Here is a 27,535-nt window from a genome sequence, read left to right on the forward strand (position 1 = left end):
AAAACTGAGCACAGAGAATAAGAGAATATGAGATCAAATATGTCACTTAACGATAAATATCACTAACATTTATCAAGCACTTATTCAGACCAGTTGTTTTTTTTGAATGCTCTGCATTGCACCACGTATTTCTATTAGTCTGTTCTTGCTGTAAAGGAATACCTGAGACTGGGTAATTTATAAAGAAAATTGGTTTATGTAGGGTCTTGGCTCTGCAGGCTGTACAGAAAGCATGGTGTTAGCATCTGCTCCTTGTAAGGGCCTCAGGAAGCCTTCAATCATGGCAGAGGATGAAGGAGGAGTAGGCATATCACATGGCGAGAGCAGGAGCAACAGAGAGAAAGGGGATGTCCTAGACTCTTTTAAACAACCAGATCTCGCATGAACTAACTGAGGAGAATGCACTTATCACCAAGGGGATGGTGCTAAACCATTCATGAGGGATCAGTCCCCGTGATCCAATAACCTCCCACTAGGCCCCACCTCCAACATTGGGAGTCACATTTCAACATGCAACTTGGAAGAGACAAACATCGAAACCACATCACTACTGTAATCCCAGAACTTTGGGAGGCCGAGGTGGGGGGATCACCTGAGGTCAGGGAGGATCACCTGACGTCAGGAGTTCGAGACCAGCCTGGCCAACGTGGAGAAACCCCGTCTCTACTAATAATACAAAAATTTGCTGGACGCGGTGGCTCACGCCTGTAATCCCAGCACTTTTGGAGGCCAAAGTGGGTGGATCATGAGGTCAAGAGATCAAGACCATCCTGGCCAACATGATGAAACCCTGTCTCTACTAAAAAATACAAAAATTAGTTGGGTGTGGTGGCGTGTGCCTGTAATCCCAGCTACTCGGGAGGCTGAGGCAGGAGAATTGCTCGAACCCTGGAGGCAGAGGTTGCAGTGAGCCGAGATCACGCCACTGCTCTCCAGCCTGGCGACAAAGCGAGACTTCGTCTCAAAAGAAAAAAAAATTAGCTGGGCATGGTGGCACATGCCTGTAATCCCAGCTATTCGGGAGGCTGAGGCAGGAGAATCACTTGAACCCAGAAGGTGGAGGTTGCAGTGAGCCAAGATCACACCACTGCACTCCAGCCTGAGCAACAAGAGTGAAAGTCTGTCTCAAAAAAAAAAAAAAAAAAAAAATGCAGCTGTGATAAGTGCTGTGACACAAGAAACAGCAGGAGATGGTAGGAATGCAGAGGGAGGCACCTAATCCAATTGGAGTAGTCAAGACATGGCAAAGTGCTCCAAAGGAAGAGATTCCTGAACTGAATGTTAAAAGACATGGGAAGTTAGGCACTGGGAGAAGGCTAGAGGCAAAAGATATGGAGCTCAAAGTGCAAAGTAGCAAGAAAGTCTGGAGTGGTATAAACTAAGAAAAGAAAAATAATGTGATCACACACATGTGCTCCAGTGTTGAAAAACTTTATGGTGCAGCCAGCAATGAATTGGCTGTCAGAGCCGATTGTGTTTATGTCAATAGTTTGAAATCAGCCATGGTAGGCCTATTTACACCATGGAAATCAGCAAAGCTACAAATGAGGGACTTTTTCCCTCAGAGATTTACCAGTGTAGCAGAACGAGCCACAGACAAAACTCCTGACACTGAATTAAAGAAGGAAGTGGTTTATTCGGCCAGGAACATCGGGAAAGACTCCTGTCTCAAGAGCCGAGCTCCCCGAGTGAGCAATTCTTGTCCCTTTTAAGGGCTCACAACTCTAAGGGGATCCGCGTGAGAGGATCGTGATCGATTGAGCAAGCAGGGGGTACGTGAGAGGGGCTGCATGCACCGGTGGTCAGAGTGAAACAGAACAGACTGGGAAGTTTCACAGTGTCTTTTCTATACAATATCTGGAATCTATAGATAACATAACCGGTTAGGTCAGGGGTCGATCTTTAACTACAAGGCTTAGGTCAGGCAGGCCCAGGCCTGGTTTCGGGTCTGGTTCCTAGGCGCCGGGCTACCTGCCTTTTGTTTCGCTTTTTTTTCTTTTCTGAGTATAAAACAATATAAAACAATATGAGAGGGTCTGTGCCTGTTCTCTCACCAGCACCACTGGTCCCAGGCTATAAACACCTGAAGATGACTCTGTTTTGTTTTGTTTTGTTTTGAGCCCGATTCTTGCTCTGTTGCCCAGGCTGGAGTGCAGTGGGGTGATCTCGGCTCACTGCAACCTCCACCTCCTGGGTTCAGGCAATTATCCTGCCTCAGCCTCACAAGTAGCTGGGACTACAGGCGCACGCCTCCATGGCCGGCTAATTTTTTTTTTTTTTTTTTTTTAGTAGAGATGAGGTTTCACTGTGTTGCCCAGGCTGGTGTGTAGCTTCTGAGCTCAGGCGATTCGCCTGCCTCTGCCTCCCAAAATGCTGGGATTACGGGTGTGAGCCACTGCACCCAGCCCAAGATGACGCTTATATCTTCTCCTGATGTTGTCTCATAGAGGCTAAAATCTCTTTATTTTAAAATTTCTCTTGCAGATTGTTTCTGGCCTTGAATTATTTTTCCCTGAAATTTCATTCACTCCACAAACCTATCTACATGGTGCCATGTTTTGGTGGGTGCTGCAGATATGACCCCACCAGGAAGTCATGGCACCTCCTGTCATATACTCCCAGGAACCCAGGGCCAGCTTTCTTGTTCTCCATCTGAACTTTGTAGGGCATTTTACCAGGAACTTTAAAGTAGCCAAATGGCTATCAGGAAAGAAAGGTTCCTTAGCCTGTGGCATTGTTTGTTTTTTTTTAAATTGAATAATCCATTAACATTGATGGAGTCATAGCTGGCTCAGGGTACCTCCCGTCCGGCTCCCACAGGAGGTTACAATAGGAGTTGGCAAACTTTCCAAAGTACTCCATCAAGTCCACGTGTAACTATTCTTCCATTCAAATTTTCTTCTCCCTGCAGTGGTAGGTTCAGACTATCTTCAAACATCAACAATTGTTTTGAAGTAGCCACTGAGCTAAGCTAAGCTAAGCTAGGATGACTAAGAAGACATACTTGTCTGTGAGGGAAGCCAGGACCCATTCATAGATAAAAATAAAAACAAAAATAAATAAGAATAGTACTTAGAGAATCATAAAAGTGGGAGGAACTATTTAATGCCTCCATTCTGTGTGTTGTATTTTCACTTTCTTGATGGTGTCCTTTGAAGCACATAAGTTTTTAATTTTGATAATGTCCAGTTTATTTTTTCTTTTAACTTTTTGTGTCATATCTATGAAATATATATATAGTTTTATACAATTGCTTTTTCAATCATTTAATAAAGGAGAAGAAATATACTATCTTTTATAATTACATAATTACCTTTATTAGTACTCTTTGCTTTTTCATTTGAATTTGAATTACCATGTAGGGTCAGTTGCTTTCAGTTTGAAGAACTTTCTTTAGCATGTCTTATAAGGCAGGTCTACTAGCAAAAAATTATCCCATCTTTTGTTCATCTAGGAATGTCTTTATTCCACTCTCATTTCTGAAAGATAGTTTTACTGGATATAACTTCCTGGTTGACAGATTTTTTTAATTTTAGCACTTTGAATATATCATCCACTGTTTTCTAACATCTTTTTTTTTTTTTTTTTTTTTTTTTTGAGACAGGGTCTCACTCTGTCACCCAGACTGGAGTGCAGTGGTGTCATCACAGCTCACTGCAGCCTCAACATCCCAAGCTCAAGCAATCCTCTCACCTTACGCTCTGGAATAGCTGAGACCACAGGTTGCACCATCACACCTGACTAATTTTTTAAATTTTTCATAGAGACAAGGTCTCACTACTTTTCCCAGGGTGATCTTGAACTCCTGGGCTCAAGTGACCCTCCTGCCAAAGCCTCCCAAAATGCTGGGATTACAGGTGTGAGCCACCATGCCTGGCCTGTTATTTCTTATAAGGAGTTATCTGCTGATCTTACTGAGGTTCTCTTGTATGTGATAAATCATTTGCTCTTGCTGCTTTCAAAATTAATCTTTGTCTTTCAGCATTTTTGCTACGATATATAAGTGTGCACCTCTTTGTTTTTATCCTACTTGGAATTCATTGAGCTATGTAAATATGAAAATCAATATTTTTCATTTAATTTGGGAAGTTTTCAGCTATTATTTCTTCAACCTTTTTTCTGTTCGGCTCTTCTCCTTTTTTGTTTTTTGTTGTTGTTGTTGTTGCTTGTTTGTTTGTTTGTTTTGAGATGGAGTCTTGCTCTGTTACCCAGGCAGGAGTGCAGTGGCACGATCTCAGCTCACTGCAACCTCTGCCTCCTGGGTTCAAGCAATTCTCCTGCCTCAGCCTCCTTAGTAGCTGGGACTACAGGCATGCGCCACCATGCCTGGCTAATTTTTGTATTTTTAGTAGAGACAGGGTTTCACCATGTTGGCCAGGCTGGCCTTGAACTCCTGACCTCAAGTGATCCGCCCGCCTCAGCCTCCCAAAGTGCTGGGATTACAGGTGTGAGCCACCGCACCTGGCCATCTCTTCTCCTTTTGAAACTACCATCACTTAATGCACTTAATGATGACCCACATTCTCTGAGGCTGTTCATTTTTTTAAATTCTTCTTTCTCTCTGTTCTTCAGATTGCATAATCTCTATTGATCTATCTTCAAGTTTGCTGATTCTCTCTTCTGCCGGTTTAGACCTACTGTTGAGCTACTCTAGTGAATTTTTCATTTTAGTTATTATATTTTTCAGCTCCAGAACTTCCATTTTGTTATTTTTTTCTATCTCCTTATTGACATTTTTCATTGGATGCAACATTATCATTGTCATGTGCGTCCATGTGAAGAGACCACCAAACAGGCTTTGTGTGAGTAATAAGGCTGTTTATTTCACCTGGGTGCAGGTGGGTTAAGTCCAAAAACAGTCAGTGAAGGGAGATAGGGGTGGGGGGCCGTCTTATAGGATTTGGGTGGGTAGTGGAAAATTACAGTCAAAGGGGGTTGTTCTCTTGCGGGCAGGGGCGGGGGTCACAAGGTGCTCAGTTGGGGAGCTTCTGAGCCAGGAGAAGGAATTTCACAAGGTTAATCGCTCAGTTAAGGTGGGGCAGAAACAAATCACAATGGTGGAATGTCATCAGTTTAGGCAGGAACCAGCCATTTTCACTTCTTTTGTGATTCTTCACTTGCTTCAGGCCATCTGGATGTACACGTGCAGGTCACAGGGGATATGATGGCTTAGCTTGGGCTCAGAGGCCTGACAATCATCATATCTTTCTTTACTACTTTAAGCATGTTTATTTTTCTTTGAGATCTTTGAACACTGAATGCAGGAACATAATGGTTGCTTTGAAGTCTTTATTAAATCTGCCATCAGAGCCCTCTCACAGGCAGCTCCTGTTGCCTAAATTTTCCCTGTGGGCTGATCACACTTTTCTGTTTCTCTGCATGTCTCATAATTTTTTGGTGAAAACTAGACGCTTTCAGTTACATACGGCTGTAGGCACTGATTCCCTTCTCCCTCTGTGGGGCTTGTTTTTGTTGTTTGCTTAGTGATTTGGCCAGAATATTTTAGTGAAGTCTAATTCCCCCACAGTGTGAAGACTCTAGTGCCACTCCTCAAAGGATACAGCCTTAGGTCTGTGCCCAGTTACCCTTGAATAACAGGGGTTTTAGCAAGACTCTGTCTCTTTCCCTGACCTGTTAAACTGTCTGCCTCATTTGGTATCACACCCAGCTTTTAGGCTCTACCAGTTGCTGGCTGATTGCTCACTTATGCCCTGAAGCATAAATGGTGCTACAGTCTGATTTAATTAAATCCAGATCTCTGCAGGAGTAGATTTTGAAGCTAGTCTTTGAGGTTTGTTCAAACCCCAGGAAGTCTCTTTTTGCTGTTTCCCTGGTTCTCTCAAATAAAATAGCAGACCTATGGCTCAGCTTGTTGCTATCAAGAATTACCAGCCTCCTCTTAACTGCTTACCCTCCAAATTTTTGTTGTTGTCAAGAGCATGCTAGACTTGAACTTCTCACACTTTGTTTCAAGTAAAGCCAGTCCCTTTGGGAAGAGCTTCAGAGATTTCTGTTCTTATAGACTGCCTCTTCTCCTGGGCAAAATCTCTGAGCCATGGCTTCAGACTCTTGGTGGAGGTGATAGCCTCTCCTCTTCTAGGCTTGCTGCTTCCTGAATGGAACCTCCTCTCTATCAGCAAGGTGGAGTGAGAGTGATCAGAGTCCCAGTATTCTCAGCATGCTGCATCTGTGGAGGGGCCTCCTTTTATGAGTGAGAACTGAGTGGAAGAAGAAAGCCCCTGACCTCTTGGCTGCACTTGCCAGGAATTTAGCTTCTGCAACTCAGAGCTGGAAATGATGAAAAATGCTGGTGACCTGTTCCTCATGGTAATATACTGTATTCCTTTACTTGGAGCTGAGGGAAGTGGGAGCCCCATCTTCCTGGCCACACCTTCTGGATGGAGCTTCCATCACTCTGAGTTGAAGGCAGGGCAGGGAGCAATGAGAAATGGAGGGGGTCATGGCTCAAGTGCCACAAATTCTCGTTATTATTACTGCGATTTAGTAGATTTTCTTGAATAAGCATTTCTTCATTTGTTGTATGTCTTGGAAAAATTCACAGAGACTTTATTTTCTTTTCCTTTTCTTTTTCATTGTTTTAAATTTAAAATTATAGTGAAAATAGAGACAGGGTCTCACTATGTTGCCCAGGCTGGTCTCAAACTCCTGGGCTCAAGTGATCCTCCCACCTCAGCTTCCCAAAGTTCTGGGATTACAGGCATGAGCCACCATGCCTGGCCAATTTGCGGAGACTTTAAATGATTGCTTAATAATTTTTACCAGTTAAGGTTGTTTCATTGGGGAATGGGTCTGTGGGGGCTCCTTACTCCACTATTCCAGAAGCAGAACCTCTTTCATTTAACATGTAAAATATACTTTCCACCCTTTTCTACTCTCTTCTTTTTCCTAGGAAGCTGAAATGTATGGGCTACATCAATAAGGCTCCATGCCTTCAGGCTTCCAGTTGCCAATAAATGCCCCAGTAGGAGACCGGAGGGAGGAAGGAGGATGAGATCAGACTGTTTATTCCCTTGGCTCCCTTCAGTTGTGCAGCCTTCTTTGCATGACTCTCTCCTTCTCATTTCCAGTTGCCATTCCCTTCCCTGTCTCTTCTGGCTAGAAGTAGTTACTTCACTATCCCTTGCGACTCCCTTACACATTGCTTATACCTTTATGTAAGGGGAATGGCTGCGCTTTAGTCAGGAATAGGCCAAGGCAGCCTTTTGGCACAGCGTGACTCAAACAGGTTTGGAGCACAGGCACACAACTCTGCACGTTATGTAGCCACACCACATGAGGCGCTTTAGGTAACCACTCACGTGTGCTCGTGTTTGACTGAGCCACTATTGTTTGTAAAAGGTATAACTACCCAGCTGACACTGTACCTATGGCTTGTGCCCCTGGCTTGTGCCCACGGTTCACAAAGAGGCTGGCGCCCAAGCTCGCTTGCGCCCAGAGAGACAGAGAAAATGCTATGTCAAAACTCGCTACGATTCCTTGAGTGTTCTTTCAGCTGGCCACCACTTGTCCACTGACTCCTCTCAGACCTCAGTTAGAACATGACAATTGGCATCATGAACACGATCCTGGAGTGAGTGAGCCTTTGGTCCCAACTGAGTCCAGGTCGGCCATGTGGCCGCAACATGGGTGGTGGTACCTGGTGGCAGCTGTGCTGCTCAGATGGGCTCTAGTGGAAACCTGAGCAGCAGTAGATAGGCCCCCTGCGAGCATGGAGAAGGCGCTGAAGCATCTGGAAGCACAAAGCACTGAGAAGGAGTGAGCCTTTCTGACAGAGTTGAATGGGTGTTTTTGACTGCAATATGAGACGTACACACCCAGTCCCTGAGGGATGCAGCAGAGGTAAGGGCCCCCCAGGTGCCAGAAGGCCTGGTTACACAGCTCAGAAAAAGTGTTAGAAGCTGCCATGAATGGGGACCTCCAGGCATAGGTGGAGTGCCTGGAGGCCTGGCCACAGAGCTTGGAAAAGGAATTAGAAGCTGCTGTGAATGCTATCCTGCGTCCGTCATCTTGGCCGGAGAGACTCCCACTGGGTCTGGGTTTGCACCATAAAGAAGGAGAAGATGCCCCACTCGCAGGGCCCCCCCTCCCCGATGGGAGGAAAGGGGGTACCAACCAGTGACACGTTTACAGATGTGGGCAGATTTGATTTTGGCTGGGGTTGACTGAGAGAAAATTAATAAGCAACCCAATGAAGTACTATTAACTTTGTGGAGACAGTTGTCTCCAGAGCAGCAATTCCAGAAAATGTCCAAGGGGAAGAAGGACATTGCTGTGTGACCCGGTCCCACCTGGGTGCTTCAGCTCAAAGACTACGTGCTGCAGCCAGACGGGGGTGTAAAGCCTTTTCTGTTTGATGAGGGAGCTGACCGAGGTGCCCGACTTGGGGGAACACCGGATGACGGGAGGCCACATGTGAAATTAGCAATTCACTGGTCCCCCACCAACGTACAGCAAGTGCTGGTGCTGGTAGACACCAGTGCAGATATATTCTGCAGGTGGCTGTTTTACACAGCTTGGCAGCTATGCCATTGATCATGGATTTGATGGACGGTAGAACTGGAACCATACCACTATGTGGTGGACTTGGCTAATGCATTCTTTTCCAGAAAGCCAGGAACAGTTTACCTTCACGGGAAGGCGACTGTGGACTCTCACAGTGCTGCCGCAGGGCTATACGCAGAGCCTCACCATATGTCATGGTCTCGTTAATAATATTATGCTAACCTCTGATTCTCTTGCAGATTTAGAAGTGGCAATGCTCCCCTTGCCTAGAATTAAGATGATGAGGCTGAGACAGCCTTTCTGGCAGCTAAGCAGGCTATTCAGCAGGCACAGGCCCTACTGGTAATTAACCAGGGGCACCTATTTAAACTTGATGTGCATGTGACCACAGATAGTTTTGGCTGGACCTATAGCAGCACGTGGAGAGCTTGACAATGCCGGTAGGCTTTTCATCCCAACTATGGAAAGGAGTTGAGCTCCAGTATTCATTGATAGAGAAGCAGTCAGTAACTGCATATGCTGCCCTTCAGGCTCATGAGAGCATGGTAGGACAGGCTACAGTCATCGTGCAGACAACTTACGCCGATAGCGGGATGAATGTGTTCATGGATAACAGCCCCCTTGATGGGGAAAGCAGTTAGTAACTGCATATGCTGCCCTTCGGGCTCGTGAGAGCATGACAGGACAGGGACGGGCTACAGTCGTTGTGTGGACAGCTTACCCGAGAGCGGGATGGATGAGTTCATGGATAACAACCTCCCGAACTGGGATGGCGCAGACATCCACTTTGGCAAAGTGGGGCGCCTACTTGGAGTAGTGGAGTACGCTGAGCACAAGTCCCTTAGCAGTAGAGTTGCAAGAGATCTTGGGACCTGTAGTCCTAATGCAAGATAAGGCCATGGGGCCTGAGGCACCCTTAGACCCTGAACCTTCACCATTTAAGGAAGGGCGTCCCCCCATTCCCAATGGGGTATGATACACAGATGGATCTAGCCGAGGTGCTACTGTTGCTTGGGCTACTCTTGTGGTCCAACCTAGTACTGACACCATGTGATTTGAAACCGGGTGTGGACAGAGTAGTCAATGGGCTAAACTTAGAGCAGTATGGATGGTGATCACCAAGGAGGTGACACCTATGGTAATCTGTACCAATAGCTGGGCGGTCTATCGAGGCTTAACCTTGTGGTTAACCACCTGGAAAATACAGAAGTGGCTAGTCGGCCACCAACCCATATGGGGCTAAGCCATGTGGCAAGACCTCTGGGAAATGGGTCATCAGAAAGAGGTAACTATCATCTGTCAGGCCATATGCCTTTGGCCACCCCTGGCAATGATGAGACAGATGCTTTGGCCCAGGTCTGATGGTTAGAGACAGCACCTACTCGAGATGTGGCCTTGTGGCTACACTGGAAACTGGGGTTAAACTAATGCAACAGGTCAATAAGCGTTGGGGTCTGTCCCTGCCCATGCAAGATATTTGGGAGGCTTGTCAGAAATGCCTGGCATGTGCTTGGGCATACCCTAAACGGAGACCACTACCCAGTGTTACACAACAAGTAATGATACGGCGAGTGCCTTAACAAGGTAGCAAGTAGACAAGATCAGGCCCCGATGGATTTTGTGCCCCCTGGGAGTTTATGGGTCTGTGGTGACACAGGGTGTCCTTACCTACCAGTGGATTGGACTGAATATTGTACCTATGGGTGGCCTTATGTACCTGCCACTGTTCTCCCAAGATGTCCATCCCACATAACGGGGAGGCACTAATTCTCAGTTTTTGCCAGTGCAACGAGCCTCCTGGTGGTTCTACCCCTTGGCAATGACTATTCTTGGAGCGGGTGTCATAACTGTAGAAGCACAAGTTACTGCTCTTGCAGAGCACACCGCTCAGGCTCTGAATCACACCCGAGTGGCCCTCCTCCTGTTAACAGATGAGGTTGATCAGATCAGAAAGGTGGTGTTGCAAAACTGAATGGCCTTAGACTTAATGACTGCTATCCAAGGAGGCACCTGTCCTCTTTTAGGAACACAGTGTGGTACCTTTATCCCTAACAATTGGCAGAACATAACAGCAGCCCTGCAAGGAGTCTCACAGGAGATTAAGGTAGTCAAGAGCCTTACTGACAACCCCCTGCAGGGTGGGCATCCCTGGGCTCTGGCCTATGCTGGGCCCTAATAGTCAAAAGTAGCATAGCTGGGATCCTACTAGTGAGCTGTTGCTCTCTGTGTGGTTGTTGTGGGTTATGGATTCAGGGCTCCAGTCTCTGGGCATGTGTCCCTGCCTGGAGGATGGCCTTGGCCTAGGAGGTAGAGTATAAGGGTAATGGCTCTACTTTAGTCAGGAATAGGCTGAGGTGGCCTTCCAGCACAGCATGACTCAGCGGGTTTGGAGCACAGGTGCACAGCTCTGCACATTATGTAACCATGCCATGTGAGGCACATTAGGTAACCAGGTGCGCTCGTGCTTGGCTCAGAGCTATTATCTGTAAAAGGTATAACTATCCAGCTGATGCTATACATACAGCTTGCGCCCACCGCTTGTGCCCACAGCTTGTGCCCACAGCTTGTGCCCAAGCTCATTCGCGCCCAGAGAGAAAAAGCCATGTCGAAAATCCCTATGTGATTCCTTGAGTGTTCTTTCAGCTGCCCGCCACTGGTCCACCAACTCCCCTCAGACCTCAGTTAGAACATGACACTTTAAAATCATCCCTGGCCAGGTGTGGTGGCTCACGCCTGTAATCCAAACACTTTGGGAGGCCGAGGCAGGCAGATCACGAAGTCAAGAGGTAGATCACAAGGTCAAGAGATCGAGACCTTCCTGGCCAACATGGTGAAACCCTGTCTCTACTAAAAATACAAAAATTAGCTGAGCATGGTGGCGCACGCCTGTAGTCCCAGCTACTCAGGAGAGCGAGGCAGGAAAATCGCTGGAACCTGGGAGGCAGAAGTTGCAGTGAGCCGAGATCACACCACTGCACTCCAACCCAGTGACACAGCTAGACTCCATCTCAAAGAAAAAAAAAATTATCCCTTTGTGAAAAACAAAGCAAAACCTGAAAAAACACGTCCTTGAATTATCCTAATTGTGCTATTTTCTGTTGTGAGCCTGATCGGTACATTACCCGTTTCTTCTTCAAGCACTCTATTAGATATTCTTCAGAAATCTATATTAATATATGAAATAAGATGGACATAGGTTCTAATACCTGTTCTGGAAGCTAATTATTGGGGAAAGTTCTTTAGCTTCTTTGAGCTTCAATTTCCTCATCTGTACTATGGATGTCTGATAGTTATTGTAAGGATTAAATGAGATGATGTATATAAAATGACTGGCATGTTATCTGTGGTAGACCTAAATATGCTGCACTATATCCCTCTTCAAGGAGGACTAGTTGCCCTAATTGATGGGGGTGTTGCCAGCAGACAAATTCTAGCTGTCATCTGCTTTAGGATTTGCCCTAGTTGTTCAGCGAGCTGCCTTACCCAAGGCCTTGCCCTTCTTGGAGCAGCCCATGTGAGGTGACTGAGCAAGGCGTGGGTATAAAAGTTTGGCCATTTTGGCCCACTGTGGGAAACACTGATGTGTTATGTATGTTCCAGAGGTCCCCATGGATTGGCTGAAGCTTTGTCAGACCTATATAGCTTTTGGGCTTTCCCTCTGTTCAGTGTTTCTTCCTTCTAAGGAATTGGTGCCAGGAATGGCCCAAAAATGCAGGTGGTAAGATGGGATTTTAAACCTGGATCACTCACCACATTGTTGGCCATAAGTACCTCATCACTGGTGATAGAAGGAGCAGAGACAACACCTGGCACAAGATGGAGGTCCGATTTTTAAAACTCTTACCAGTGGCTGGGTGCGGTGGTTCACACTTGTAATGGCAGCCCTTTGGGAGGCCTAGGCAGGTGGTTCACCTGAGGTCACGAGTTCGAGACCAGCGTGGCCAACATGGTGAAATCCTTTCTGTACTAAAAATACAAAAACTAACTGAGCATGGTGGTGGTGCATACCTGTAATCCCAGCTTCTCAGGGGGCTGAGGCAGGAAAATTGCTTGAACCCAGGAGGCAGAAGTTGCAGTGAGCTGAGATCACGCGACTGCACTCCAGCCTGGGCGGCAGAGTGAGACTCCGTCTCAAAAGAAAAAAAAAACAAAAACCTCTTACCCGTGATGAATTAGGGTTGTATAGACATGGAGGGGAATTCACTAGCTGGTTCAATGTATTCAGCATTTGGGAGGTATAGGAGAAACAGTAACTATTTCTATTATGGAAATTGAGTGACTATAATGGAATTAAGTGACTATTGCTAAATTCACGGATATGTTAGAAAAAGACAGTAAAAAACTGCAGGCATTTAACAGGCAATGAAAGCCAAATGTGAAAGCTTACAAAGAGGCTTCCATTTCCTACAGCAAAAAGGCAGAAAAAGCTGAAGACCTGAGCTGGGAATTAATACAGCCGTCAAGCTCCAGAGAAAATTAAATGACCACGATAGGTCTAATACGCTAAGGTTAGTAGAACTCTGGCACTTAGGATGGGGACATGTGGGTATATTTTGAACTCCCAGACGCCTCTAAATCCTCTGAGCATTCAGAAGTAGTGCCCTTCTCCTAAGAGCTAGCACCCCCACCTCCCTCACTTGTTCGAAGGCAATGCAGAGAACTCAGACCCTCAAGATAAAATGTGCCTCCCTCATGTTGTGCCAAACCCCTGATGCCAGTGGTGGTTTGTTGGCACCAAACCCCTGGTGCCAGTGGGGATGGCACCAGGTTCAAGAGGCTGAAAAAGAGACCCAGAGCCAGCAAATGAGACATGGGGTTTTATTGGGAGCTTACATACAGGGGAGAGTCCAGCAGTGGCGGGCTGGACAAGAGAACAAGTCCAGTGGTGGTGAACAGGTCCAGTGGTGGTGAACAGGTCCAGTGATGGTAGGCTGGGCAGGAGAATTGCAGCCGCTTGCAAAAGGCCTGCAGTTTCTATAGCATGTTCACTTAGTGCCCTCTCCCTAACAACCTCCACCTGACAACCTTCATTTAACCCAAAACCCAATGCTTTGATCTCCTGTATGGCCCATGTTCCGCGGGATGCACCAGAGGCTCAAATGTTCCTCATTGACAAGAAATGAGTCTGTGGTTTGGCCACTTCCCAATTCCCTAGCTCAGAACACACATTCAGGTGTGTTTGCCATACAGGGTCATTCTCAGGGTATGCTTAAGTTATTGCTATCAGGTGTTCTTACCATACACCTCAGGATCTGCCCCACCTCTGTTCCTAACCACAAGGACTGTAACTAGAGTTAAGTTGCGGGTCGGGCCACAGTGGCTCATGCCCATAATCCTAGAGCTTTGGGAGGCAGAGGCAGGGGAATTGCTTGAGGCCAGGGGTTTGAGACCAGCCTGGACAACATAATGAGACCTTCATCTCTGCAAAAAAAAAATAAATAAAATAAAACAAAATTACCTGAGCACGGTGATGCACCTCTGTAGCCCTAACTACTTGAGAGGCTGAGGTGGAAGGATCCCTTGAGCCCAGGAGTTTGAGGCTGGAGTGAGCTATTATTGCACCACTGCACTCCAGCCTGTGTGACAAAGACCTGATCTCTTTAAAAACAAACAAACAAAAAACCCAGAAATTTATTCCCACACAGTTCTGTTGGTCAGAAATCTGAAATCATTTTCACTCAGCCAAAATTAAGGTGTCAGGGCAAGGTCACATGTAATGTGTGTGATCACATTTAGGGCCCACCCAGGATAATCTCCTCACTGCAAGATCCTTAACTTAATTACACATGCAAAGACACCGTTTCCATGTAAAATAACATTTACAGGTTTCAAGGACTGGGATCTAACATCTTTAGCGGCCACTAGTCAACCTACTACAGGGGCAAATCTGGATTTTCCCTCTCTCGTCTCAACAAGGAAGTGTGGTCTTTGGAAAGGAGTAAGGAGACAGAGACTTTGTTTGCCTAGTGACACAATAAAAAAGTTGTGTTTTGGGTGGTATTTATTTATTTATTTATTTAGAAATAGAGTTTTGCTGCCTGGCGCAGTGGTTCACGCCTGTAATCCCAGCACTTTGGGAGGCCAAGGTGGGTGGATCAGGAGGTCAGGAAATTTAGACCATCCTGGCTAACACGGTGAAACCCCGTCTCTACTAAAAATACAAAAAATTAGCTGGGTGTGGTGGCGGGTGCCTGTAGTCCCAGCTACTCGGGAGGCTGAGGCAGTAGAATGGCGTGAACCTGGGAGGCGGCGCTTGCGGTGAGCCGAGATGGCGCCACTGCACTCCAGCCTGGGCGACAGAGCGAGACTCGGTTTCAAAACAAAACAAAAAAACGAAATGGAGTTTCACTCTTTCACCCAGGCTGGAGTGAAGTCACGCCATCTCAGCTCACTGCAACCTCTGCCTCCCGGGTTCAAGCGATTCTTATGCCTCAGCCTCCCAAGTAGCTGGGATTACAAGTATGCACCACCATGCCTGGCTAATTTTTGTATTTTTAGTAGGGACGGGGTTTCTCCATGTTGGCCAGGCTGGTCTTGAACTTCTGACCTCAGGTGATTTGCCCGCCTCAGCCTTCCAAAGTGCTGGGATTACAGGCGTGAGCCACCACACCCGGCCAGTAGTTAATATTTTAAAAGAAGATTTGGTTTGTCATGTGATGTTTCATTCTGCAGGAGCTGAAGGACGCAAGAGTCTCCACATGATGTGTAGCTTTTCAAAGATCTCATGCTTCCTCTTCCATGATGAGGGAGTTCTACAAGGAGGCAGAAGTTTAAAGAGACCAAGAAAATGCTTAGGGAGAAGAGGGAGGGAGACCAAAGAGAGGGAGAGAGAGAGAATGCCAATGGTCAAATGTTTCCTGGGACTGATCTGCATTCACACACCCTCCCGGTTGATCTAGGCATTATGTTTATTCTTCCCAGGTGATGGAGAGGTGTTCCTATGGGCGACTGTAATTACAGGCTATAGGAGGTGGGGTACAGATAGTCAGAGATTGTTAAAATCAGCTCTGTCCATTCAGCAGAGAGGGTAGTTCACACATGCTAATATTTCACACATCAGAGACTTCTCTAGATGCTGGGGCTTAAGCTAGGCTATGTAGGCTGAGAAGTATTCAGACAAGTTATAAGAAGAGTGTTCAGGCAGGGCCAGTGGCAGAGGTGAGGAAAATCAGCCAGGCGCGGTGGCTCACACCTGTAATCACAACACTTTGGGAGGCCGAGGTGGGCAGATCACCTGAGGTCATGAGTTTGAGACCAGCCTGGCCAACATGGCAAAACCGTCTTTGCTAAAAATACAAAAATTAGCCAGGCACCGTGGCGGGTGCCTGTAATCCCAGCTACTTGGGAGGCTGAGGCAGGAGAGTTGTTTGCGCCCTGGAGGCAGAGGTTGCAGTGAGCTGAGAACGCACCACTGCACTCCAGCCTGGGTGACAGAGTGAGACTCCATTTCAAAAAAGAAGTAAGGAGTATCAGAGGTACTAGGACTCTTGGAGAAAGACATTTCTAGAGCATAGCACTAGTGGGGGGCAGTGGATTAATCTACCCTTTCAGCCTGATAACCCAGCCGCAAGCACTATTAGACACATTACTTAAGGAAGTAGTTAATAACTCCACACAGCATTTCAACTTGGTGGGTCAGTCCTAAGTGTGAATTTTGTTTTTCTTCACTAACTCTAACACAGTTATTTTCTTTTTGGTCCAATATTACCAAGTTTCATTACCTTATTAATAGCCAGACTTTTTTCATTTTTAAATAAATGAAGCATATGTGGAATTCTAAAGAACTCAGCTCATTTATTTCCTTTGAAAAATCTTACTCCTGCACCAACAAACATCATTATAATGCACCCAGCCAATTTCATTTCAGAACAAGTTGGTACATTACTCAAGTATTGATCAATTGCTTTGTCATCTTATTAGTTAATTATTATTATGGTTACAGGTTCCTCAGACTTGATGCTTAGTGATATTTTCTCTTTCTTCTGGATCAGCACATGGAGTACAGTGCATGGCCCATAAGGGGCCATTAATAAGTGTTAATTGACATTTCATACCTGAGTTGAGCCAAAGCATCAAATTCTTTATGTCAAGGTACAGTTTTAACCTAAATGTAATAATAATAATATAATAAACCTTAACTTTAGCCTCAAAGTCATTAAAAATCTAACATTTTGGAACACTAATTTTTAGCTTATTAATTTTTTTTGTAAAAAATGTCATTGTCAGAGGCGTGTGAACCAGAGCCACTCCATCTTAAATAGAGGCTGGATAAAATAAAGCTGAAACCTACTGGACTGCATTCCAGACTGTTAGGCATTCTAAGTCACAGAATGAGATAGGAGGTTGGCACAAGATACAGGTCATAAAGACCTTGCTGATAAAACAGGTTGCCAGTAAAGAAGCCAGCCAAAACCCACGAAAACCAAGATGGCGACAAGAGTAACCTCTGGTCATCCTCACTGCTACACTCCCAACAGTGCCGTCACAGTTTATAAATGCCACTGGCAACGTCAGGAAGTTACCCCATATGGTCTAAAAAGGGAGGGTATGAATAATCCACCCCTTGTTTAGCATATAAGCAAAAAACAACCATAAAAATGGGCAACCAGCAGCCCTTGGGGCTTCTCTGTCTATAAAGTAGCCATTCTTTATTCCTTTACTTTGCTAATAAACTTGCTTTTACTTTATAAACTCACCCTGAATTATTTCTTGCTTGAGATCCAAGAACCCTCTCTTGGGGTCTGGATTGGGACCCCTTTCCTGTAACACAATGACTCATTTTGTTTATAATATAGGCAAAATTATAGAATGCTGGAATTGTGAGGAATTTTAGGGATAATCTAGCCTAAAGTTCTCATTTTATACCAGGGGAAACTGAGGACCAAAGACATAAAGTAAAAGTTGGATGTGGTGGGTCAGATCTGTAATCCGGGCTTGAGGCCACGAGACCAGCCTAGGCAACAGAACCCGTCTTTTAAAGAAAATTTTTAAAAAATTTTAGTTAGCCAGACCTGGTAGCATGACTGCAGTGCCAGCTACTTGGGAGGCTGAGGTAGGGGGATCACTTGAGATCGGGAGATCGGGCTGCAGTGAGCTGCGATCATGCCACTGCACTCCAGCCTGGGCGACAGAGGAGACTCTGACTCAAAAAAAAAAAAAAAAAAAAAGTGACTCACCCAGTGTCATACAATGGGGATCTGAGCTGGAGGAAGGGGCAGGTCAGCTGAGCAGCTGACCAAGACCCCAGTTTATAACAGATGCCAAAACATCCCTGGGTACCAAAGTATTGCTAGAAATTTAACAAGGTGGGCAAAATTCTGTATGTCAGAACTCCTCTGGGACAGAGTACTCTAGTTGTTGTAAGGAATACTTTGATGAATAATGTAAGATGAGAATGAACAACAATGAATATTCACTCAGCAGCTTCCTAAGGAGACTGGGTTGGATAAACAAACGGCTTTTGTTTTGCAGAATGCAGTATGCAAGTTTGAGTCCAGGCTGAATTGCCCTGGAAAATAAAGGTGAGGGTTAGTACTGCTGCCTCTGGTGCTCCTTCCAGCCCTTCCCCTTCATGGCACTCAACTGTCCTCTAACTCATGGTTGAACAACAGGTAAAGAAAGCTGATTTGATGTAAGTGTGCTAGTATCTCTTAGCTACACCTTTTATAGCTAAGAGCTGAGCCTAAACTCTGAGAAGCTGGGGCTAGGACTTGCAAACTACACTTTGCCTTTGCCAGCCTTGCCCCCTGTTAGACTCTGCTGTAAAGGGCCCTAGAGAAAGCTGGAACACTGGAGGAGGGAGAGGGAATCTGTTGCTTCTGTTTGCTTCCTGTCCTGTCAGCAACACCCCAGCAAAGGCCGTTCACCTTGACAGCAGCAATTGGTGCCAGTTTCCAGATTTAGGGAGGCTCTCTGAGAACAAAGCTTCTAGGTTTTGACAACCCTATCCTCTTCCCTTTATTCCCCCACCCCTGGGGGAGGTAGCTGCTTATAGTAATTCTCTCTATTATCTCCTTACTCTCTTTTTTCAGTCCTCTAGTGCCTATTTAACTAATTCCCTATGTTACATTCTCTCTGTTAAAGTGTCTGGTGTGAATTCGGTTTCTGAAGGGACTCAACTGCTGAAAGCTGCCATTAACCTGCTCGGGGTTCCTCCAAGTCATTCCAATCCTAAATGGGAATAATAATAGCTATCATTTCTTTGAGGACCTGCTATGTGCTCAGCACTTAAATAAATTCTCTCATTTAATCCTCAAAACAACTCTGGGGTGTATTACACCCATTTTAACAGATAACAAACTGAGGCTCAGAGAGGTTTAAATAGGTTATTTATGATTACCAAGCTTGTTAGTGATAGAGTGGGAATTCAAACTTGCAATTTTCTGACTGCCAAACCTATGCTATTTGTTAATTTAATTTTTAAATATACTTTTTGATATGGTTTGGCTGCGTCCCCTTCCAAATCTCACCTTGACTTGTAATAGTCCCCACATGTCAAAGGTGGGGCCAGGTGGAGATAATTTAATCATGGGGGCAGTTTCCCCCATACTGTTCTTGTGGTAGTAAGTCTCCCAAGATCTGTGGTTTCATAAATGGGAGTTCCCCTGCACAAGCCCTCTTGCCTGCCGCCATGTTAGACGTGTCTTTGCTCCTTTGCCGTCTGCTGTGATTGTGAGGCTTCCCTAGCCATGTGAAACTGTGAGTCCATCAAACCTCTTTTTCTTTATAAATTACCCAGTCTCCAGTATGTCTTTATTAGCAACATGAGAACAGACCAATACACTTTTTTTAAATTAGAAGAGTATTGTATATTCTTTATAATAAGTAAAACAATAAACAATTTACATATAAAATACATGTTAATTTATCCCTTCTTCCCTGTAATACCTTCACCACTCCCTTATCACCATTCCCCAGCCCATGCCCCAGTTAACCAATATTAACACCATATTGTGTAACTTGTCACACTTTTTTTTCACAAATACAAAAATATAAGCATACAAAGGGCTTATTTTTCCTTTATTTAGTTTAATTTATTTTATTTCTTTTAGAGACCAGGTCTTGCTATGTTGCCCAGGCTGGCTTCAAACTCCCAGGCTCAAGGGATCCTTCTACCTCAGCCTTTCCAATAGCAGAAACTACAGGCATGCAACACCACACCTGGCTGTTTTCTCTTTCGTGAAACAAAAACAAGGGCATGCAATATACGTTACTGTGCAACCTGCTTTTTCACGTAACAGTATTTCATTGTCATTCCTCCTGGTTGGTACTATAACTGGAACCATGTTCGGCTGCTCGCTGCTCAAAAGCCAAACAGGAGAGACGAGGGTTGGTGGGAGGAAAAGCAGGTTTAACTGGAGAGCCAACAAACCGAGACAATGCAGAACTAGCATACGAAAGTGCTAGTTTATAAATTTTTATAATTTACCATAGGGTTTTTAAAGAGAAGTTTGGTATGGGAGAAATGGGGGAGTGCAGCAGAGTGCAGCTCTGGGTCTTTGTTCTGATGGCTATCTTGGGTCATTGTCTCTCTGGAGGTCTGCTTGGCATTATCCTGACTTTGGCCTGATGGTGGTGACCTAATTGTTCTGACTCCCCCTAAGTGGGAGGATTCCTTAGGGGGGATTCCACAGGGGCTTCCTGCATGGTTTATTTCGAGATTAGCCTCTGGAATTTTCTTTTTTTTTTTTTTGAGACAGAGTCTCACTGTGTCACCCAGGCTGGAGTGCAATGCCGTGGTCTCTGCTCACTGCAACCTCCGCCTCCTGTATTCAAGCAATTCTCCCGCCTCAGAAGCCTCCCAAGTAGCTGGGACTACAGGCGCCCGCCACCACACTCGGCTAATTTTTGTATTTTTAGTAGAGACAGGGTTTCGCTATGTTGGCCAGGCTGGTCTTGAATGTCTGCCCTTGTGATCCACCCGCCTCAGCCTCTCAAAGTGCTGGGATTACAGGCGTGAGCCACCGCGCCCAGCCAGCTTCTGGAATTTCTTAAGCAACAGCATAATTAGATAAGCATACATTGCCAGAGATAAGTGTCTACACAGGGAAGGAATGACTAGGTAAGAGAAGAGGCAAGGAAGAAAAAGAAAATGTGTGATTTTTAAAACTGAGGTCCCTGGTTACAGTACATATAGATTTAACTGGTTTCATAAATAGCTAGATCATATTCCATAATAGAATATAAATATATACAAATATATTCAATCATTTATCTGCTCTTGGACCTTCAGGTTATTTCCTTTTTTTTTTTTTTTTTTGCTACTGTAAGCAGTGTTCCCATAAACATTCTTTTTTGTGTGTGTGTGTGTCAGGGTCTCACTCTGTCGCCCAAGCTGTAGTGCAGTGAGGTGATCTAGGTTCACTACAGCCTCCGCTTCCTGGACTCAAGAGATCCTCCTACCTCAACCTCCTGAGTAGCTGGTACTACAGGTACACACCACCACACTTGGCTAATTTTTTAAAATTTTTATTTTTTTTAGAAATGAGATCTCACTGTACTGCCCAGGCTGGTCATGAACTCCTGGACTCAGAGTGATCCCCTGGACTCAGCCTCCCAAAGTGCTGGGATTATAGGCATGAGCCACTTTACCTGGCCTCATAAACACTTTTGTACATATATTTTTAGGTAATGATACTTTTGTTCCAACAAAATAGTCTAAAAGAGCGATGCATGGGCCAAAAAGTATATACATTTAAAAATTTTCTTCCAGAATACTTTCCAAACAGATTATGGTGCAATGTAATACCTTCACCAGCAATGTGTAATGATATCCATTTCCTTACTTTGTAATGATGGAGCTCAGGACATGCTACCCAAAAACATCAGAAGCAGGAAAATCACTCACACCTTCCTCCTGCCCTATTTTCCTGAAGCAAGTCCTGAAACCTCGGAGGGCTGTTCTGACCTTCCCCTGCAGCAGGTCATAAGACCCTCATTCGAGAAGTGCCCTCCCTGCACCCAGAGGAAAGGAGCCTCCTTATCTCTGAAGACAAAGGGTCATGGAGGAGAATCTGAACAAGCAGACCTTGCTAAGTTCCCCTCAATTTATTACCATTAGATCATACTTTTTTATATAACCAAACTTCTCCACAGCTATCCACTTCTTCATCAAAACTAGCATTAAAAATACATAGGTTTACTAACTTCTTTGATGGGTACATGGGTTTACCCATTTCTTCAGATTTTTCTGAATGCTCCTATGTCACATAAAATTTATATTCAATGAAAATATATGCTTTTCTCTTATTAATCTGTCTACTGTTTTAGAGACCTCAGCCATGAACCTAAGATGGGAAGGAAAAACACTCCTTTTCCCTTACATTGACAAGAGCTGGATGTTCTCAATATTTCAATTTGTGTCAGACATATTATTGAAAAACTGTATCCTATTTTTTAAAAATTTTCATTTCTCTGATAACTAGTGAGTTTTGCTTTTCATATGTTTATTGTCCATCTGCATTTCCTCTTCTGTGAATTGCCTGTTCAAATCGTTTACCTTTTTCTCTGTGGGTTGTTTGTGTTGTGTAGATTCCACATTGCAACTTAAGTGGTCAATGAAAGAATGAGAACTACAACTCAGTCTTCCAACTCCCAGTCCAGGAATTTCTCTACTCTGGCCTCTTCCTGAACTATAATGTGTTTTTGTTGTTGTGCTATATATTTGTTTTATTGTATTTATGCCTACTATGCTATAATGTAAATATAACTAGTTTGTTGAACAAGCTAGAGTCATACTGTTGCAGGCAGGAAACCTTAATTTTTTCCCACCAGTTTCTCTAAAATTAAATTTGCCAAATAGGTCTTCCCTTGCCACTTGATGAAATCTTGGGAAGATCTCATAGGGGTGTTTTGATTGTTGGTGTTTTTCTTTTGGTCCTCAGAGAATGAAAGTTCTCTAGTCTCTGGTAAGATGTTTCCTTCCCATTTTAGGTTTATGATTGAGGCCTCTAAAACAGAAGACAGATTAACAAGAAAAAAGCATAACACACTTAGGTTGGGCACAGTGGTTCATGCCTGTAATCCCAACACTCTGGGAGGCCAAGGTGGGCAGATCTCTTGAGGTCAGGAGTTCGAGACCAGCCTGGCCAACATGGTGAAACCTTGTCTCTACTAAAAATACAAAAATAACTGGGCGTGATAGCATGCACCTGTAATCCCAGCTACTTGGGAGGCTGAGGCAGGAGAATTGCTTGATCCTGGCAGAGGCAGAGGTTGCAGTGAGCCGAGATCACGCCAGTGCACTCCAGCCTGGGTGACAGAGCAAGACTCTGTCAGGAAAGGAGAGGAGAGGAGAGGGGAGGGGAGGGGAGGGGAGGGGACATACACACATTTATTTAATATAAATTTTATATGACACAGGAGCCTTCATAAGGAACTGAAGACCCAAAGAAATTGGTAAACCTGTGTATTTTCTTATGCTGGTTTTGACAAAGAAGTGGATAGCTGTGGAGAAGTGTTATTATATTAAAAAGTATGATCTAATGGTAATAAACTGAGGGAAACTTAGTTTGCCAGGTGCAGTGGCTCATGCTTATAATCCTAGCACTTGGGAGGACAAGGTGGAAGGATTGCTTTAGCCCAAGTATTTAAGACCAGCCTGGGTAACATAGGGAGACCTGGTCCCTAAAACAATTTTAAAAATTAGCCATGTGTGGTGGCTCATGACTGTGTTCCAGCTGCTTAGGAAGCTGAAGTGGGAGGATCGCTTGAGCCCAGGAGGTCGAGTCTGCAGTGAACTGGTATCACACCACTGCATTCCAGCCCGGGCAACAGAGAAAGAAAGAAAGAAAGAAAAAAAAAAGCAGGCCAGCCATGGTGGCTCGCGCCTGTAATCCCAGCACTTTGGGAGGCCGAGGCAGGTGAATCCCCTGAGGTCAGGAGTTCGAGACCAGCCTGGCCAACATTATGAAACCCTGTCTCTACTAAAATAATGCAAAAAAAAAAAAAAAATAGTTGGGTGTGATGGCGGGTGCCTGTAATCCCAGCTACTTGGGAGACTGAGGCAGGAGAATCACTTGAATCCGGGAGGCAGAGGTTGCATTGAGCTGAGATTGCACCATTGCACTCCAGCCTGGGCAACAGGAGCGAAACTCCACCTCAGATTAAAAAAAAAAATAGCAGAGTATAATCTGTGTGATCACCTAGCCCTGATCTAGCCCTGTGTGATATCAGATCTCCAAGCACATGGAAGTTGATTTGTTCCCTCCCGAAACTGAAAGGAAGCCTGCAGCGGTAAAGCAGGTGTACAAGGCTTATTTCTTGCTCCCTCACCTCCTCCCTATTCCATAGCAGCTGTTTCTGACACCCTCCAGACAGGGTGGATTCAGGTTTTGTGGGGGCTGAAGCTTCCACAATTTGGGCAGCCTCCTTTATATTGGGCAGAATTCTAAGATTATTTCCCCCTCCCTCAATGACCTTTGCACTTGTATAATCTCCCCTTTGAGTGTAGGTGGAACATGTGAATCTGGTGACATCACTGTTGTCATTCTGTTAAGTGGCAAGAGAGATTATCTTGGGTGGGCCTGACCTAATCAGGGAAGCCCTTTAAAAGAAGATAATTTTCAGCCGGGTGCGGTGGCTCATGCCTGTAATCCCAGCAGTTTGGGAGGCTGAGGTGGGCAGATCATGAGGTCAGGAGATGGAGACCATCCTGGCTAACATGTGAAACTCCATCTCTACTAAAAATACAAAAAAAAAAAATTTTAGCCAGGTGTGGTGGCAGGTGCCTGTACTCCCAGCTACTCAGGAGGCTGAGGCAGCAGAATGGCATGAACCTGGGAGGCAGAGCTTGCAGTGAGCCGAGATCGTGCCACTGCACTCCAGCCTGGGCAACAGAGCAAGACTCTGTCTCAAAAAAACAAAACAAACAAACAAAAAGAAGATAATTTTCTCCATCTGGCTGCAAAAGAGGAAGCCAGAGAGATGCACTGTGGCTGGTCTGGAAGAAAGCAACATCTGTGCTGTGAACTGCATATGGGGGTGTGTTAGTTTGCTAGGGCACCATAACTAAATACCATGGACTGAGTGGCTTAAAACAACAGCAATTTATTTTCTCACAGATCTGGAGGCTGGAAGTCCAAGATCAGGGTGCCAGCATGGTCAGTTTCTGGGGAAGGCTCACTTCTTGGCTTGTAGTTGGCCACCTTCTCAGTGTGTGCATGCAGAGAGAGAGAGTGAGCTCTGGTGTGTCTTCTTATAAGAACACTAAACCTATTGGGTCAGGATCTCACCCTTGTGACATCGTTTAACCTTAATTACCTTCCAAAGGCCCCATTTCCAAACTGTCAGATTGAGGTTAGGGCTTCAACATGTGAATTTTAGGGGAACACAATCATTCAATCCATAACAGAGGGCCATGCGACAAAGTGCTTTGAGTGGCCTATAGGAGCTGAGAGTGGTCCCTGGCTGATAACCAGCAGGACAATGGGGACCTCAGTCCTACAACCATAAGGAACTGCGTTCTGCCCATAACCAGTGAGCCTGAAGGAGAACCCTGAGCCCTACACATAACCAGCACTTTCAGTCCAGCCTGCTGAGATCTTGAGCAGAGAATTGAGTCATGCCCTACCTAGACTTCTGGTATACAGAAGCAGAAATAATAAATTTGTAATAAGTGGCTAAGTTTGTGATAATTGTTTATGCATCAGTATAAAATCGTTTATTATCAATACAAAAATAATATAAGTTTTATGATATATATTTTTAAGGAAAAAAATACAAAATTACAAATACAAAATCTGCGAGACTAAAGAGGTCTGTAAGTGAGGGACCCTGAAACTTAAGCTTCATTAGTTTCAAGGTAAGTCTATCTCTGCCTCCAAGAAGGAGAGAAGATGAAGGAAAAACGGTGTCAACTACAATACGATGTTGCTGTTTTGGGCAGGACAGATGTCCAAAACCAATTCTATCTCTTTGAAAGGCTTTAGGGGAACCTTTAAGGGATCCTCCCTTGGAGCCCCCAACTATACTTCCCTTGAGAAGCAAAGCTTCTCCTCTGGTTTGGCTCCTGAACTTTAGCAGTCCATCTTCTCTGTTGGGGTCCCAGTGCCCTCAGTGCAATTCTTTTGAGGACAGACCTCTTTTAGGAAGATCCTAGGTCAGCTCCCTTCTTCCAGGTCTACCTCAGTTCCTAGGAAAAACCTGCTTTTGCCCCATGGCCAGTGGGAGAAGAGTTTGTTCTCAGCCCAACCATCTCTCTTTAGTCCTACAAATTCCATTCAGTCTCTAATATTTAAATTCCTCAAGCATATGTCAAACTCCATATCTTATGATCCCCAAACTTCAGTGTAACATGTCAAGCTTTCTGAGTGGTTTTCTTGAAGTCCTCAGTTTCCTTTGGCTTAAGGAAGGAGGAGAATATAGCTCCCTTCCCCTGTGCACCGATTGTCACCCAGTTATTAACAGAAAGAATAGGGATTCAGAAACCCTGAGCTCTAGTCTGGGTTCTGATACTAACTCACTGTGTGTCCTTGGGAAATGTCCTTTTCCATTTCGGGCCTTGCTTTCCTGACAGCTCACTTAAATGAAGATGCAGGACTAGATCCCCTCATTTATTCAGTAAATGTTTATTGAGTCCCTATTATGTGTCAGGAACTGTCTGGGTATGAGGAATCATCAGAAAACAAACTAGCTGACTTCTCAGGCCCTACCAGCCCTCACATTCTCTGATGCTTCTACCCCACCTAGTTCCCACTCACCCCCCAACAATGAGTGGTCAAGTTCTGGCTGCGATCATGACTGCTTTTCCACCTCAGCAGTGTATAGCCTCTTCTTGCAGGAATATTTATTTATTTATTTATTTATTTATTTATTTATTTATTTATTTCTGACAGGGTCCTGCTCTGTTGGGTGCAGTAATGCGATCAGGGCTCACTACAACCTGGACCTCCTGGGCTTAAGTGATCCTCCTGCTTCAGCCTCCCAAAGTGCTGAGATTATAGGTGTGAGCCGCCATGCCCAGCCCACAGGGACCTTTGATGGGACTAGGGGTAAGCTTCCTTTGAAGGCAGCATTGCTGTTTTGGTTACTGCCCATCAACCTGGGCTGTCTGGCCTGGAAGTACTGCCTGGCCAACGACAATGGAAAGGTTTATTTGCAGAGGCCAGGAAGTCCCCATGACCCCTCTCCATTCACCTCTGAGACAGGAAGCCCCAGGAGGAAAAAACAAAAGATGAAATGCTGGCTGACTTCCCAGCTTCCAAGTGCTCAGCCACTCTCTGGACTGGAGGATCCCTTCTGCCCAGTGGACAGGGACCTCTCTCAGCAGCTCATTCCTTGTCATTGATCCCCAGGGCCTCAGTTCCTGTCCTGAGGATCCAGAAGGACTTAGGTGACGTAAAAGAGGTAAAAGAAATGAAGATCGAGTCTCTGGGAAAGGATGCATGATGTCTTATCCTAAGCTAAGCCTCTATGTCTGGGAAGTGGGGGGAGGCTGAATGCACAGAGTGGGAAAAATATTCTCAGTGGTTAAGGAAGCAAGTGACTCACCTGCTCTGACCTTCATCCATCCACTCCCATGGCCAGAGTGACTTCAGGGAGGAGGTGGGGTGGAAGAGATTTCCAAGTCTCGATTTTTTTCTTGAGTTATTTGAGACCTCTTACTTATGATGCCCCTTCCATCAATCACACTTCTCCCAACAGCTTAGCTAACCTGCCTGGAATAAATGGTCATCAAAAAGCACACAGCATGCTGAGTAGAAAATGAAAAAGCAGGAGGTGCCTCCCCTCTTCCAGCAGCTTTTCCACTGGGTTCTGTGCCTGAGGAGTTGCTCCCTCCAGTCCACAGAGTAGCTGGAATGCATTTTCAAAATTCAACTGAGGTGGGCGGATCATCTGAGGAGTTCGAGACCAGCCTGGCCAACATGGTGAAACCCCGTCTCTACAAAAAATACAAAAATTAGCCGGGTGTGGTGGCAAGCACCTATAATCCCAGCTATTCAGGAGGCTGAAGCAAGAGAATCGCTTGAACCCGGGAGGTGGAGGTTGCAGTAAGCTGAGATCGCGTGACTGC

This window comes from Pongo pygmaeus, chromosome 9 (genome assembly GCF_028885625.2).
Source record: "Pongo pygmaeus isolate AG05252 chromosome 9, NHGRI_mPonPyg2-v2.0_pri, whole genome shotgun sequence".
Taxonomy (NCBI): Eukaryota; Metazoa; Chordata; class Mammalia; order Primates; family Hominidae; genus Pongo; species Pongo pygmaeus.